Source organism: Myiozetetes cayanensis, unplaced genomic scaffold (genome assembly GCF_022539395.1).
Source record: "Myiozetetes cayanensis isolate MyiCay16 unplaced genomic scaffold, myiCay2020 scf5-8, whole genome shotgun sequence".
NCBI lineage: Eukaryota > Metazoa > Chordata > Aves > Passeriformes > Tyrannidae > Myiozetetes > Myiozetetes cayanensis.
Window position 1 is genome coordinate 108,387,266 of NW_026087742.1, and position 15,506 is coordinate 108,402,771.

The following is a 15,506-nucleotide window of genomic DNA, read 5'->3' on the forward strand; positions in this document are numbered from 1 at the left end:
GATTCAGGTGAATACATCCACAGATGCAAAATGGTGCATTCTTAGCAATTCACAACACAACTGGGACACACACCAAAGCCTGTCAGTGTTTGGGAAGGGAGTGGAGCAAGTCATCAATTAGTTTCTGAAAACACAAAGCCACTTAGATGTGAGCAGCCATTCAGAACACTAAACATTCCAATGTCGCTTTTTTGGAATAATGAAGGATTATAAAAAAATCTAAAATGTTTGAATTGAGTTAATGTATTACACAGTGATATTTTAACACACCTGAAAACAGCCCAAGAGCGTAGAATTCGTTCATGTGCTGCTAGTCCTCACAGTGCACAGGGAGATGCTGAGTGCAGCCTGTTGGTGTGAAGATTTTGTCTGGCAGAGCTTCAGTGCAGGAGCAGCCTTGGGGTCATGGCAAGGCTCCTTGGGAACACCACTCATCGGTGCTGCCAGTACTGACCGACTCCCCTGCCTAAGAGGCACCTTTAATGGGCTCTAAAGAGCAGCTTATTGCTACCTACATGGCTGAGAGGAACACTGCTCCAGTCTGAGATCTCATGGCAGAGGGACTGGATGAGGGAAATAGATGAATATGTTGGAAAATATGGCACAGTTCCCCACAGTGGTAATTGCTTCTTTGCATCCTGCATTCTTGCATTGAAACATCAGAAGTTTCAGAACTAGATGGCAAACCAAAATAGAGGGATAAAAGTAGAAGGGAAAGCCTGTGTTGTTTTCTTGTCATCAGAGTAACCCCCTTCGGTGCTGAAGTTTCTCATGTGTCAGGAGACGAGAAAAAGTCACAGAGCAGGAAACAGTGAGTAATGAGGACATTGGATCTGCATGTGACACGGCACTTTAGAAAACTCCCGGCTGCACATTTATTTGCTTTGCTTGATGACAAAGAAAAAATAAACCAGTTAGATTTATATGAAAAGTGTGACATCCGGAGAAACGTTCCATTGCAGGGTACAAGTTAGCTGTGCAAACACAATGCACAGCACAAACAGGAAAACTGATATGTGGGTTTGAAAGACAGAACTCATAATAACCCTTGGCAGTAAATCATACTCTGTATATATTCCTTTGCTTTTTTCCAAACAAGTTCTGTATGTAAAAGTGTCTTTACTCATATCATATTAATATAATAATGGCCAGTCTTCGCGAGCGAAGATCCAGGGAAGGTCTTTCCACCTTCCAGCCTGCGCATTGGATTTTTTAGGTGAGACACAGTGTGCGCGGAACTGAGCCCACCCTATAATCCTAAGGTTCATCTGCCGGGGCCAAGCGAGCTTGGACGGTGGCAGCGAGGTCCTTAGGATGTAGGTGGGTTGCCTTTAAGGGCTAACGAGCCCCACCTGCCCGGGAGTGGCCCTGACCGGGAATCGAACCCGGGTCTCCGCGGTGATAGCGCGGCGCCTTTACCCCTAGACCACCAGGGCCTCAAAAAAAAAAAGATGACTTTGTAGTGTACACTTCCTTATATGCTGTGCCTAAATTTAGGGTATATACCAGAATATATCTTTCTAGAAAACAGTTCAGTATCACAGTTATTGTGCTAGACAAAACTCTGCTTCTTTCCACTTTTTAAGTCTTCTCAGTTCTTTTACTGCAATAGCTTTTGAATTTCCATCTCCCTTCAGACAAAATACTTGTTTCTCCCACTCCTTATCCTGCTCCTGAGCTGCATGATAATGATAATTATTTCACCTCAGAAAGGTCTGGCTGGATTCTCACTTTCGTATCACTTTCTTCATGACCCAGGAGTGAACCTCCTGAGGTACCCTGGACTTAGAAGCAACTGTGTAATTGCCCATGACAGTCTTTTTAAAATCAAATCCCTGTTTACTCTTAGAGATGAAAGCAGATATGAAATGAAAATTCAAATTTATTTGAATTATTCTGCACCATGACACAAGTTGGGAAAAAACCCTGAGGTTTAAGGCTTTTTTTGAGAACTGAGAATTATTCAGCTCAACAGGAAGTTAGGACATTCAGGTGGGTTTACTACTGCTATTCTCATGAATACTTAATTGTTTGTATGAAGTGAGACATCTCCAAGAAGAGGGACCCAAATGTTTCCCCACCTCATTTATTCAAAGTAGAAAAGCCAGGATTTGAATTAATTTTCAAAAATCGAAGGAAAGTACTTACACAGCAAAATTACTATCCATCCTAATGCATCTCCTTCTATCAGAAAATTCCACCATGGACCAAGTACCTCTCCCAGTTAAAATTTTATTAAATTATATCCTTAAAATTGGTTAATTTCTGAGGAAAAAGTCCACATAATTGTAAGATTCCCCAACAAGTTCTACTCAAGTATTGGTCTGCTTTTCTGCCTCCACTCCTTTCAGCAAGGCTCAGTCACAGTTTTCTCTCTTCCAATATGGCCATGACATTTCTTGTCCTCTGCTCACAGTATTTTCTAACTTTTTCATAGTCCTTTTGAGCTTTTGGCTCCCAGCCTTCACAAACAAACTGTGCAATGCATCTGGAATCAAGGAAGAAAAAGCTGCATAATTATTAAGTTAAATATTGCCTCCTGACCCTTACAAATAAATTTTTCATCTATTGCCTTTCCTGGTTATTTCCCAACCACCTGCTAAGAAGTTAAACAGATACGGTTGAACACAGCATATTCAAACAACCTGTAGCAAGCATTAGTAAATTATTACAGGAAAACTTTCTGCTTCTTCAAGAAAGGCAGATGTAAATTCACTTCTCTTGGATACTTAACCTCTGATGGGGTGTGCCTCTCTTTAAAAGAGCAGAGGTATTCTGTCTCCCATTATTTTTAGGGATTCAAATTTCTAAATAATTTTGTCAAAGAACTGTCAGACACATTAATGCAATTTCTTTTGTTTAAAACCTGATGGTCTCCGTGTCAGTTCTGACTTGACACAAACAAAAGCATTAAGTTTTATTATAGGTCAAGATCCATTAAAGAAGCTGAGACACGTCTGAACTATTGTAAACTGTGTCTCACCTTTCCACTCCCTCAACATTTCTGTGATTGTACTATAACCTCATTCCTTTTCTGATGATTGTCAGCTGTCTGTGAATATAAAATTAAAGGTAAAAAGTACTGCTATACAACATAGTAATACTAAAAATTGAAGCCACAGAGTACTGAACATGAAGACAGCAGCAATGTAAACTTCAAAAACCTCTGCATATTTATAGAGAGCTTCACGGAATAAATGGTATTTTATGCTCCACACCATTTAGACCTCAGTCTTTCTTCTGGCAAGCCAAGCTGTTATTTCTGTGAATCTTTGCAAAGTAATTTATAACCAGGCCAATGCATCACTGACAACAGCACCTTTGAAGTCAGGTAGGGATTATTCATTTACTGTGAATTTTCTGAGGAGCTTTATCCTCTTTCCATACACAGCCATTAAAAATCAGAGGCAAAAATAAAGGTGCTAGTCACAAACAAAAGTAAGCTATCAAACTCTCTGGTTTGAGAGAGTTTGGTTTCAGATGAATTCTGGGCAGCGCAAAGAGCCAATTAAATTTTTAATGTGGAACCTTCAATTTTTAATGTGAACTATGAGGGGGTTTAGGGTTCCTGAAATGCACCTTCCAGGGTGGCGAGATCCAAGCGCATCCAAAAGCCCAGAACTCTGGGAAAACAAGCCCACGGGTCCGTGCAACCACCCTTGGGGACACACTGAAGGAGAAAATCACGAGGTTTTGTGTAATTTTTAGCTCTCCATGGAAGACCACATGTACCATCGTGTGTGTGTGCGCACCTGCGTGTAGTGTGTGTTGCTTCTCTGCAAGAAGAATAGACTGTGTGTATCTACATACATGCTGTACATTAGGAGGAATTTCTCCACAAGAAGGGTGATTAAACATTGGAACGGGCTGCCCAGGGAGGTGATGGAGCCACCGACCCCGGAGGTGTTTAAGGAAGGACTGGACATGTCACTCAGGGCCATGGCCTGGTTGACGAGGTGGTGTTCGCTCATAAGCCGGACTGGATGATCTCAGAGGTCTTTTCCCACCTAACTGATCCTGCGATTCTGTTATACGCACAAACTGGTACAAACTCTAAGCCTGAAAACCCCTTGCGCGGATGGGTTCAGCCGGGCAGCTCTGAGGCGACCACCGCGATCCGCTGGGGCTGCGGCCGCGGGAAGGTGCCGATGGGGGAGGCTGAAGAGATCACCCTGCCAGGGCCAGCTGTGGAAAGGGCTTGGGCTTAAGGCACGGGGGAGCAGAGGGGCGGCGGGGAACGGGAAAGGGAACGGGAATGGGAACGGGCAGGAGCTCCCCCGGGTCGCCCTCAGTCTCTCCCCGTCTCACGGCCGCTCCCGGGCGCATGCGCGGAGGCGTCGCCCGCTCTCCGAGCGCGCAGCGGGAGCTGTGGCGGCAGCGCTGGGACAGCCCGGCCCGGCACCCCCGGCCCGGCTCCGGAGCCTCGCCCGGGCGGCGGTGAGTGCGGGGCGTCCGCGGGGGGAACAGGGGCTGCCCGCCGAGGGGAGCGGGGGGAGCGGCCGGGGCGGTGCCCGGCGGGTGCGCCCGGGGCGGGGGTCCCGTGTGGGGGCTGCGCGGGGAGACCCTCGGAAGGGAGCGAGGGTGGGACGTGTCCCGGCGCCCCTCGCCGAGCTCCGGGAGCCGCCCGGAAAACTTCTCTTAGGGGGTTTGCCGTTTCCAGTTAAGCCGGGGACGAAAATGTGTGGACTGTAGCGAACAAAGGAAGAATCCTGCGGAGTTTGTCTTTCGGGAGAGGTTAGTGGCTGTCTCCGAGACAGGCAGCTGATAGGTTTTTCTCTGAAGTTTCAAAAAACGCCACCACCCAAACAAAGCCACGGCCATCTGAAGTTTTCGTATTCCTGTTAAAACTCTGTGCGCTTTGGGCAGGGTCACCCCCAGACCCCGCCCGTGTTTGGGCTGCCGTGCCCGGGGCTGGGCTGAAGCCGGAGATGCTGGGAATGGGAAGGGGTGTTTGGGGAACGAGCCCGACCCCCGACCCGGAGTCTCATGGACCCTCTCCCGGGCCTGGAGCTGGCAAGGGGACAATGTATCCACATCCACAGGAAACAGCAGGGGCAGAGGGAGCCTCGGTGTCATCACAGTTGAAACTGGGCTTCAGTGTTGCATTGGTTGAGGGGTGAGAGAGCCAGGGCTTGTTGGGAACAAAACGGAGAGGAATGGGGCCAGGGAAGAAGACTATTTTAAGTTTTCATCGTTAAGTTCGGGAAGAGAAGAGGGACAGTTATGCAGATGTTGGTGTTCTAGATTAAAATCAAGACCTTAAATTTATTATTACTATTGGCTGTTGCTGTCACTGAAGTCATGCTTTTTCTGCCCCCTGGGCTGCTCGTTGTCACCCTTTGTACCATCCTCTCCCCATGCTTGGCACCATTGTTTATGCAGCAGTGGAGTGAAGTGGCACAGAGCATTACCCACAGATTCACAGTGACCTTATAAACACTTTCTGATTAACCTAGTTAGTGATCACGTCTGTTTCTCTGCACTGCCATCAGGGAGCTTATACTGGCTCAAGGAAACGTGTGATGGGAAGGGAAAGAGTTTATTTTTGTCGTACATAAATGAGTAGGTATGAATATAAATTTTTTTTCAATGCATAAACATAGGCAGAGACAGACCTGTCTAAAGGGGTTGTGCAACTGTGATGTCGAGCATTCTGGCTCGTGTGTTGAACAGAGGGAGTGCCATTGATAAAAGCAGTTGTGGGGGAGGTTTACAAGTGCAAGAGGTGATGAGCAGTCTGAGGAGCCTTAGCCAGTAAAGGTGAATGAGATTGCAAGAGTAGTTCTTGCTGCACTAGGGGAATGAAATTAGAAGCCAGAGAAGAGGGGACAGGGAATTTATGAGCACTGCGTGGAAACAAGAGTGAGATTTTTAGTCACGTGTTCAGCCATCCCATTTCAACCTCTCTTAGACTAGAAAACTCTATTTCCCAAACAGATCAGGCTAGAACCTGGGATTCCTGAGTATCTGTTTTCTTGGAATTAGCAAATAACAAGAAATTCCTTGGTGAAACATCCGTTTCTCACACAGGTTCATCCAGAAGTTTGTCCAACTAATATATTAGCTCAAAACAGCAAAGCATTGCATCTGGTTATAATGCAGGTGTTGAGATTATAACTTGGTGACATCAGTTTTCTTTCATTAGAAGTTGCTAGTTACACACAGTCACAGTAACTATACTAATAGTGTAATCTCCAGAATGACTCAAAAATGGAGAACTGAAGTTCTTAACTTTAATTCAGTCTCTTCATACATCCAGACTGAACACACAGTTTTCTATTAAGTTATAACATATTGTGTATTGTGTAAAAAATCCTGTTATACTCAAGCTGTTAAAGAGATGAAGTATTTTGGTCTCATCCTTATTAATTTGGTTGTGTGAGGTCGAGACATTTTCTGAATGTGACTCAAATCTGCATCAAATTCTGCTTTGACTATGGAATCCCAAATTTCCTTGTGTCTTCTGTTGTGCTTATCACCTTGGTACCTCAGTACTTGACAAATTCCCCCCGTAACTGACAAAACTCTCCTAAGATATCTTTCCATTCCACATGAAGAATGAAAGATAAAATTATGGAGACCAAATTTGGTCCAGGTAGGATCTGATCTTTTTCAGAGCACTGAGTTCAGTGTCCTGGTTTATAGTGTACAGGTGCAAATAAATTTAATATCTGCTTTAAGCTTATGCTGCTTTTGCAGATCAAGAACTCAGATTTTGAGAGAGGCATCCCTAAAAAAATGTATGTGGTTGGTGTCCACTTTGAAACAGCATTTTTAGGTAATTTATCTAGAATCAGAAATGAATTCTATGGCAAAAGCACGATAAAATATACTTTGGGACACTGTTAACTTATTTCAGAGCTACAGCATTGTGAATATTTTGGTTTTCTCTGTCATTTTAAACAGCTCCCTTTTCCCCTTATTGTCTTGTCCATCATTTTGTTCTGCCTACCTCTGTGACCTCCCTTACTTGTGATAGTGTAACCGTTTCCATATTCATCTGATGAGGCAGATCACAAAATTATTTGGGTTGGAAAAAACCTTATCTTACTTTGACTCTTTCCTGGCTCTTAGAAACAGCTGGAGGGGAAGGAACTAGAAAGGTGGTTGGTACCACTTACCCCCAGTATGAGTACTGGGAAAAAACCTAAGCTATTTTACCCTTCCACTTCCTCTTCTATTATTCCAGTAAATCTTCTGTGCCTCATTTCTTCCCATTTACTCAGCAAATGACACCAAATTTCCTATGGGCAAGAATCTTAAATTTTTTTGCACATCCTGTTGGCAGCTTTTGCTTTCAGTTTCTCAACTCAATCCTGAACTTTGCTGCTGGTTTCCATCTTTCTCCTGCATGAATTCCCATCAGCTGTTGTTTCCAGGATGCTGCCTTTCTCTGGCTGGTGTTTCTTTAATGGTTGATTTGCTTCAGCCTCCAAAGACAATCTGATTTCTTCCCCCACCCTTGCTTCCTCTCCTCTTCCACACTATAAACAAAAGCATTTGCATTATGCAGTAGAGAACCCTACAGAGCTGGCAAGGGAGTGGACTGAATGACCTAATGTCTCGCCTCTGTTCTCCTGCCAGCTATTTTTGAGTTCAGATGTTGGTAACTATTTGACCTTTTAAAGTCTAATCTGGCAGTACCCAGCCCTTTCCTTGTTTACCTTTGTTTGGTTTATTGATTCTTGTTAAACAAAATTTGATGTGCATTTGTGAGGTCTGAAATACACTTAACCCATTCTTTCCTTTGCCAACACTTTTGATGGTACTGATTATCAACTAATCTGTGTTTTAATCAAGGTTTCTGAATACCATTGTTAAAATAGCTACATTTCAAAAGTGATGCCTGTCTTCATACTGGAAGGTAGAGAAATTACATCCTAACCACCTAAAATCACACCATGGATTTACCTTTGCTTAGGAAACATATCTGTTGAGAGCTATTTTATATGTATTTCAGTCTCACTTATATTTAGTATTAGATGATCATTATGTAAAATATCTTCAATTTTGGATAAAAATTATGGATCTGCTCAGAAATAAATACGTAAAATCAGACAAGAAATATATTTACACAGCCCAAAATACTGGAGCTAGCTTCCAGGGCTGAGATTCCTGGACAGTACAGGAGCACAAGTGCTGCCCATTTTCAAACCAACAGTGCTTCTTTGTGCAAATATTATTTGAGAGTAGATGTCTTGACATGGGGAGAGACTCTGCAATTGCATCTTGAAAGATCTTTGAGGTTCCTTGCCTTTTACACATCACAGTGTTGTGTACCTGCTCAGTGGAGTGTTTCATTTAAAGCATTAAATCAGCCTTCTCATGTCCCTTTTGAAATGACTTTTGAAGACTGTCATCTCATGCTCTAAGGTCACACACTCAACATATTTCCAGTTTCTCGTTTTAGTGGTCAGTCTGTGCCACTGTGATTACTCCCAAGAGTGGCCAAATTAAGTGATGCTAAAATCCGGAAAGACCATGTGAAGTGTAGGACTGGAGTAGTTTATTGTAGATAAAGCTTCCTAATCCTGGTGAAGTGCTCATTTTATTGCTTGCCTGAAACTGCAGAACATCTATATTTTCCAGAACTGTAGGGTAGGTGATATTTTTTGGTTTTTTTGTTTACCCCAAGATGTTATACCCTTTTGTTGTAATTCTGGATGTTCCTGTTTTGCCAAGCTCTTTGTGTTCCTGTAGTGTAACAATGGATGCCATGAACCAGTTTCAAGACTCACTTTACAGCAATTCCTTGTTAAAATCCCTATTGCTAAATTAACTGTTTAACTTAACTGCCTAAACAGCAATATTTATTGTAATTAACTGTGTTTCTGACTGTTTCCTACTTGGCATTAAAGAATGACTCAAAGTGTGAATTTGTCAGCTCGCTGGTGCGAGGCAGTTTATGGAATTCTGCCAGGAAAATTCATGAGTGGTGGCTTCATCAGACATGTGAACTTTAGCACCTGGCTGGACCCCGAGGTTTATCAGTGAGCCATTGACTGACCTTGTGTGTATTCTCTGGCTTTTATTTGCAGACTTTTACTCTTCAACCTATTTGCCAAATAAACCTGGGAGGAGAAGCAACTTTCTGTTTTAACTTTCAGTCCCTAGTGTTCATTCTCATGGCTACGGGGAAGGGCTAAATGAGGTTTCAGCAGCAGGATTATCAGCTAAATCTCTTGCTGCTTTTCCTATAGATTTCTCCTATGGCAGCTGAAATTAGCATGGTCCATGACATTTCATTTCAATACTGCTGAGCAGCTCTGAGTATCAGAAATGGAACGGACTCACTGTACTATTTTCTGTTTGTTACTCCTGGTTGTCAGAGCTGCGGGCAGCAGCAAAATAAAGGCATGGCACACTGAGTGTGTGGCTGGGTAAGCAGCTTAAGTGATCTAAGCTTCTCCTGCTGCCTGAAAACAGGAGTTCTTCCTTTTCCACGCCATCCTTGCCAGGTTTTGTGTTTTGACTGCTTCCCTTGTGCTGGCACTAGCATTCTTAATGCTCTGCAGTCAGCTGAACCAGGGAGCTGATCTGTTTTATTGCAGAACAAGCATCCTGACACACATGCACACAAAAAGCTTTTCCACTGGGGGCTACCAGCCAGAACTTGTGCTGACTCGGTGAAGTGAGTCTGTGTGTCTCTGTGTGTGGGACCACCTTCTCAGACAGCAATTTTAGCTGGGATTGATGTGAGTGCTGACTGCAGAGCCATCAGTGAAGCAGCAGGGTGTCAGTGTCTTCCTCTGCTGACGTCTTTGAAGAACAGCAGCAAATGGCTCAAGAGGGAAGGTACAAGCAAGTCCCTCAAAAGGGCCAAGAACTCAGTGAACAGACCAAGGGGTCAAAGTCAGAAAGTGAGAAGAAAGGTGAACAAACTCGTCTTCCATGGAGAGGCCACTTAGGGTGAACTGTAAAGAAGTGCCCAACTACAAGCTCATCTGAAGTTGTTTCAGATGGAAGTATCAAAGCACTTTCACTGTAGCCATTCTTTAGCAACTCTTGGCAAAGGTTTGGTCAAAGTTTTCATCTCAGTGTAAGAAAGAAATATTTTACAATGAGATCAGTCATTTACTGGAACAACCTGCCCAGGAACATGGTGAAGTCCCAGTGACTGGAGCTTTCCAGGATGCAGCTGGACAAGGGTGGTAGATAACCTCTACAACAGGGCTCCCTTTCTCACAAAAAGTTGGACCAGACAAATCTTTCAAAGTTCCTTCCATCCTGGGCTGCACTGTCATTCTATGAAATTTTGTGTGGGTGATCTACACCAGAAACACAAAAGGTAGAGATGTAGCAGCTGACGAGCTGCATGTCTAGGATTTCTCCAGTGACTTCTTCAGTGAACTTGAGTGAATGAGTTACCAGATCTAAAAAATAGCAGTGATGTATTTCTTTGTATTAGAAGACTCCTCCACGTTCTCTGCGTGGAGAGTTTCCATGTGTTCAGCTTCGTGGAGGTGTGGGGGAACACCCTTTAAATCTTCCAAGAACAAAATGTTAGACATTTTACATTCTGTAGAGGATCTGTCAGTTGTGAGTGAAGTTTTCAAGAGCTAACTTTATTTTAATTCTGTGTATGCTTTTGACACAATTAAGATAAATTATGTCTTCAAATATGGTTGATTGCATACATGCAAATTTGACACATTAATTTGGTATATCAATGTTAGGATCTCTTAATATGTGTAAAATTTTTTTGCCCTAAATCTTTTAAAACAGATTTCTAAAGTGAACATCCTCTGCATTGTTTTTGTTACATACTTTTTTGTGCTTCCTACTCAGGCAGAATGGGTATTGTACTGAATCACTTCGTAAGGAGTAGAAGAGCAACAGTAGAATTATTGTTTTCGTTTGGGGAGCTGCACTTGTGTTATCACAGTGCTGAAAAGTGCAGAAAACTCTTTATAAGTATGACCTGATACTGGTAGTTCTGTGACTGCTGGAACTTATGCAGCTTTGTTTTGTATGGATTTATGCTGTGTGATTGATCAGCTCTGACTTAGAGCTTTACTGGGATATTTAGTTCTTCATAAATGACAGTTTGAATTAGATGTTAATTCATCTTCCAGTCTTCTCTCAAACTACGATGTTCAGAATGCCTCCATCTTCTAGACCAGTGTGCTTTCTTTAGGAAAACTTCCATGAATTTAAGGTTTTCTGCTGTTCCGTAGTAATTGATTGGAAAGGGCCAATGAGTAAAGTTTTTGGACCTGGAGGACAACACAAAGCCCTGAATGAAAACAATCATGAAATAGAAAAACTGTGTTAACACCCTTTGAAAAGAAATACTGTTGATGTTTTCAATTTTTGAATTTTTAGTGATTCTTGCAGAATTACACCCATTTAAAATAAAAATTCATCCTTGACTACAGTCTTACTAAACCAAATTTAATCTGTGTTTTAGAGGCTACAAGGTAGCTAAGCAGGGATGCAAAACTAACTCCCTGAGAGGTTAGCTTTGGTGGCAGATACAGAAATATGAACAGAAAGTTCATATTTCCTTTCTGCTGCTGTTCTAGAGAGGAAGGGGATAGAGGAGAAGAGGGAGGTTGGTGGGAGGGGGCAAAGCTCTGGTGCAGAGCACAGGACTGCATCAGCCCACACTGGGGGGCTGATCCTCAGGAAAGAGTGGGTATCCGAGGCAGGAAAGGAGGTAAAATTCCCTGACTCCTCTTCAAGGAGCCAAAACATCATGTGTAAGCCAAACGTGTTAATGAGCTGGAGTACTTCTGGGTGTAGGTTTGTTCAAATCCTACTCAGAAGAAAATGAAGTGCAATGCAGTAAAATAGTGTGTATCTTAATGTATTTAGAAATCCAGGTAAAGTTGATGTGAGGGGTAATGGATGTGGGTGCTGAGAGAGGGAAATAATAGTATTTAAAACATTTTTTTCCATGTTTTGTAGGACCATTTACCCTTCTGTTTTACTGTAGCTGTTCTTTGGATTCTGGTGGTGTACAACTTTTGTGCACTCTCTTTATGCAATTTTCCAGTGTGACAGAAAATTTAATAAAATCTGCAAAGGAGTTGTGCCTCATTATCTTTTCCCTAGTTACCATATAATTCAATAAGATGAAAAATGTGTTTATGACTCTTTCATAACTTCTATGCAATTTGATTTTTGGTTGACTGGAAAATCCCATTAAAACATGCTCTGAAATGTGGTCATGTATGCATTGCTTCAGGGGAAGACAGGCAGGGTGGAAATTTATATTGAAGCATGCTGACAGTGTGTAAATGCTTGAAAGAGAAGGCTTTGTCTGCACATTTCTCTAGTTTAGTTTAGCACTTCACAAAGAAATTACTTTTTATTGGGTTTGGGTTAATTTTTCTCAAATAGATGAGGAGTTAGATGTTGGCCTACCAAATAAGTGCTAAATGCAATATCTGTACAGAGCAGTACATTTGCCTCATCACAGAAAAGCAAAATAAACTTTATGGAGAAGTAGGCTTATGTTTGCCATAAAATTATTGCATGCAAAACGAAGATGCCAATGTGAAATTATCCAGGTTTCTTTTTACAACAAAAGTGCACGTTCTGAGAGCTAGAATCTTTCTGGGATTCTTTAATAGCTACTTGAAAAATACTGGTAGTTTAGAGGGAAACTGATTTTCAAAAGTAGCTATTGCTCCTTGCCTTTCACAGTATTGTAATAATTTCAGGGAAAACTTCAGTGAATTGAGGATAATCTTTTTCAAATGTATGGAATTGTCAGGTCTCTCTGTGAAAAAGAGCAGACTTGAATATTAGATACAGTTGGAGGCTGAATTTTGTGCAGCCAGTTTGTGTTATTGGAAAATCCGTAAGAGGTATTATTTGTGACACCAAGGTCATGGGTTTGCTTTATAAGCTGTGTTGGAGAAGAAAGTGTATAAGAGTTTCAGAGCAGAATAAATGGTACATTGTTAGCTTTGATCTTGTCACCTTCTGTCAGTGGACAAACACTGCACCTGCAATGAAATTACATTTTCAGTGAATGAACTGTGACCAGATACTGTTGCTTGGCCCTTTTCTCTCATGCCTGGAGAGATACAATCTGAAGTAAAGGTAGCATTCTTTTTACTTTTTTATGTTTTATTTCTCTCCTCCCTAATCCGTAAGTACTTTTAAAAGGTAGAAGGCACTGTTATAATCTATTTTCTGCTTATTCTGAAAGTTTTGATGTGTTGATTTGGGAGACCCAGAGCCAATGAAAAGGGAGATTGTAGATAGTAAGTAGGTTCTGTTCAAGAGACCACTTGCCATTTATCAGCTCAGTTTCTGGTTGTGTGGTGGTATTATGTGCTGATAGATACTCCCCTGGTCCTAATCCAGTTTAAACCACTTTGGAGAGGAAGTGGATGTAGTTGTTGGGCACTGAACTGCTTCCCTGCTTTCATAGCCAGGTAGTTACCAATAAAAGGTTACAAGTAGAGCAGCTCAAAGTCTGCCTTCTCTGAACTGAGGAGTTTATTATATGGTGATTATTTAAACACAAAGGATATTTTCTTTTTTTTTTTTTCTTCTTTCCATATAAATAGTAACATGTAATTTTTAATCTCTACACAATCCAGTTTTCAGCTGAAGTTGACTGTTCCTCAGTTTGTTGTCTGCAAAGCATCAGGAGATGGTCTGAACTACAAAATGAAAGTTGGCTTGATCATCATTTACAAAACAGATGCAAACATTTCATTTGTCTGAAAACAGGGACAAAATAGGGAAAGAAAATTAAATGAATGCACATTCAGACCATCTAATTTAGGGAGGCTGTTGAGTGAAAACATGGTATAAAGAAAACATTCTGCAGCAATTCTGATACAGGTCATATGGGGTTTTTTCTTGAAAAGCATTAGCAGGTCCACTGATTTGTTTTATCTTACTATCAATTTAAAAATGCTTGATAGTTATTCAGTGAGCAGCTGTCACCTTACTAGTATAACATAAGATTTTATCAATATCTTATTTAATACTTCATCCACCTTTAAATGCATGGCAAAAGGATCACGCAGTTTCTCCAGCTTCTTGTGTATTGACTTTGTGTTTTACTTTATGATTTTAGAAGCTGGTAACATATTGGAGAGGAACTTACTGTAAATACTGATAATGGTGATCATAAACTGTGTGTTAATTTTGTAATCTGTAATTGCAAGTTTCCAGTCTTTGGGTGTGTGAACAATGTACTTTTTTGTTTGTGGAGGTTTTGGGGAAGTGAGGAGTGGCCTTGTTTTCTCCTAGTTCCTGGATTAGGTATCTGTGTGTGTGTCTTTTTCTGGTGTTTCAGAGCAACCACTCTGGTATTTCTGGTTTTTGGCCTTAGCTTGGTCCCTGTGGTATCCTGTGTATTAGCAGTATTTAATTTCCACAGTAAGAACATAACATTTGAAATCCAGAGACAGAACATAGAACATTATTCACTGTGGTGAGGGTTTTTGTTTTTGAGAAGCTTTTTTGTTTGGTTTGGGTTTTTGCTCAAGGGAGAGCCTCATGTTACCTTTGTTTTTGTCAAATAATTTTGTAGCTTTGTAAAAAGTTTTACCACACATTCACAATCACCCCACAACAACCTTTGGTTTTTCCTGGGGAGTCATTTACACAGAGTTTCCTTCCTCATAGCTTCTTAATGTTTTGAGTGCAGTCATAGAGTACACGTTGAATGTATCTCCAGTAGCATTTTGGTTCAGACTGGGAATGTGCTTGGAAAGCAAATCTCCCAATTGTCACCACTTACTGTGCTTTGGTTTGTGCTGCAGAATCATTTCAAAGCGCTCAGACTAAATTATTTTTGGATGAAGGTAAACCAGAAGATGCTCTTCGAGAGCACACCTGCTGCAGTCCCACTGCCACAGGGTGCTCAGCTCATGGAATGAAACTGTAGCTGCCCCAAAGTAAAATTCTCGACCTGTGTTGTGTAAATAGTGTCCTCAGTACCAACTGTTTTGTTCTTCAGGTGCACTCCTATTGCTCTGCATTCCTAGCTAATGCGACTGTAGTCGTGGATAGAGATAATTATTATGCACTTAGAGGTAATTATTCTCGGCCACTGTAATTGCTTCAGATAAAGAGTCCGGCTATTGAAGCCTTGGTTAGGATAGATGATATCCAAGTGTCTGACAACCTGAGTTTGATTTGGAAGCTGAGACTTAAACAGTAATTAGGTCAGGGAGCACCAGACATATAATGAAGCTGTTTTCGTGTTTCTTTTACCTTTTGACCTTTCCTGCTTTATTAATCTGAGTTCTCCTCCATTCTCTAACATGCCTACCCTTATTAGCCAGCCACTGGTCCAAATTACCACAATATTCTGACACCATGTATGTACTGCCAGCATCTCTTTCCCTCTTCTCATCTCTTCAGCTTATCTGAGCTCCCAGCTAGCAAAGGGCTATGCAGGCTGTGGCTGGTCCTGCACACAGTGCTATGATTCCTAACTACCTCCTTTCTGCTGGCAAAATGGGTAATGATTTACAGCCACTAGAGGTGCTATGGTTCCTGAAGTACTGCCACAATTGGTAAACCCATCT

At 41.9% G+C, this 15,506-nt stretch overlaps 1 protein-coding gene and 1 non-coding gene across 2 annotated transcripts in view; one reads left to right on the top strand and one right to left on the bottom strand.

The window, feature by feature from the left end:
• Positions 1-1,364: 1,364 nt before the first annotated feature.
• On the bottom strand, positions 1,365-1,436 carry TRNAD-AUC (transfer RNA aspartic acid (anticodon AUC)). The gene has a single exon. It is a non-coding gene; the product is annotated as a tRNA-Asp (tRNA).
• A 2,867-nt stretch (positions 1,437-4,303) lies between these two features.
• Positions 4,304-15,506, top strand: part of PRRG1 (proline rich and Gla domain 1) — a 34,261-nt gene continuing 23,058 nt past the window's right edge. The window contains exon 1 of the mRNA XM_050333420.1: positions 4,304-4,437. The gene's annotated coding sequence lies outside the window, so the exon portion shown is untranslated. The remainder of the gene's footprint in view (positions 4,438-15,506) is intronic.